A 1,472-nucleotide genomic window follows, 5' to 3' on the forward strand; every position below is an offset into this window, starting at 1 on the left:
AGAATAGTTTGAAGTTGAGGTTCTGTTAGATTGCTAAGGTTCTAACTTGGTAAAAAAAAATTTTTGCATGTGAACATACCTTGTAAGATTTTATTAAGGCCAAGTTCTTAGTACACAGCAACAATAAATTCCAAATACAATTTCAAAATTAAAGAAGGAGTGTTCCCCCATCTCATCTGGAGGAGGTTTAATGGCACATACAAGAAAAAAACATGGACTTCTTCATGAATTTGCATGTAATTCTTGAGCAGGGGCCATGCTAATCTTCTCTGCATTATTCCAGTTTTAGTATATGTGTTGCCAAAGTGAGCACTAACTTGGTAAATTGAAAGTTGGCCAACCTCTACCCCCTCTCACATGTGTACATACATGGCTGTACCTATTTTGGGGGGAGGGGAAGAGGAAATTCATTAGTCCATCAAAAATTTGACTAGAGTCCATGTTATATATATTTTTTTCATGTTATATATTTAAATTATACTTTAAAATGTACATAAAATTTATCATAAATAAATGATAACATTTATTTTAAAAGTCACCAATAGTCTCCATATTGTGTCTAAAAATGGCAAACTTTGCAGAAGGCTGGATTCTGCTAAAAGAACAATAGGAAAAATAATAATAATAGCTGAAAGTTTGGTTTTGTGACATTGCTTAAATGAAATGACAAAAGGCAATCTTGGAGGAGTGAAGTGAAGAAGAAATGGGAGAAGAAGAAGAAATTGAGCCAGGAGGTACCCAGCACCCTACCAAGGTGTCCTGGGGGCAGCAGCAACCTCCCTCCCAGGACTGAGGGGACGTCTAAGAAAATGGAATTTATGTGTTCAATTTGTTTTCAGCTATGTAGCCCAGGGTTATCCTTCTCTGTGTCCTGTGTCCCCACACAGAAAAAGGAACAATAATTCTGGATACAGAGGAATCAGAGCCAGGGGCAGCTACCAAGACATTATTTAGGCAGCAGCTGCCAAGAAGTAAATAACATGTAATGTAAGAGTAAGAAGAAATGATGATGATGATGATGATGACAGAAAAAACACAATGTAGGAAAACCTGGACTCTTGCCTAAGGGGGCCTTGTTTAATGAACTACATGGGATTTCACCTCAACTGCTTCCATTAAATTTTGTTTTCTGGTGGCCTCGTTCCTTGCTTTCTACCCTTTCGTCACCTTGTTTTCAAAATATATGTGTCTCTGGTCATAATATGTTAAAGGGAAATAACTTTCTACCTGTATCGGTTCACCTCAGTTCTGTCCTGTATCTTGTACCCCTGTGCCCTTTTCTCAATGAGAAATTTCTGGAGAAGAGAGGCCAGGCCTGTTTCATTATCCTTCTGCATTGCCTGGCAAACTGGCATGTGCAAAAAGGTATTTAATAAATATTTTGGAAAGCAACTTCTAATCTCTTCAGAATCATTGAAGAACTGAGGGGTTGAATGAGGTGGCTGATTAAGGCCTGAAATGGATGCTATTTC

At 37.8% G+C, this 1,472-nt stretch overlaps 1 non-coding gene across 1 annotated transcript; it reads right to left on the reverse strand.

Annotated features, from left to right (window-relative positions):
• Positions 1–206: 206 nt before the first annotated feature.
• LOC120882748 lies at positions 207–313 on the reverse strand. The gene has a single exon (XR_005725600.1). It is a non-coding gene; the product is annotated as a U6 spliceosomal RNA (small nuclear RNA).
• Positions 314–1,472: the final 1,159 nt, after the last annotated feature.

The sequence above is a fragment of the Oryx dammah genome, unplaced genomic scaffold (assembly GCF_014754425.2).
Source record: "Oryx dammah isolate SB20612 unplaced genomic scaffold, SCBI_Odam_1.1 HiC_scaffold_23, whole genome shotgun sequence".
Lineage (NCBI taxonomy): Eukaryota > Metazoa > Chordata > Mammalia > Artiodactyla > Bovidae > Oryx > Oryx dammah.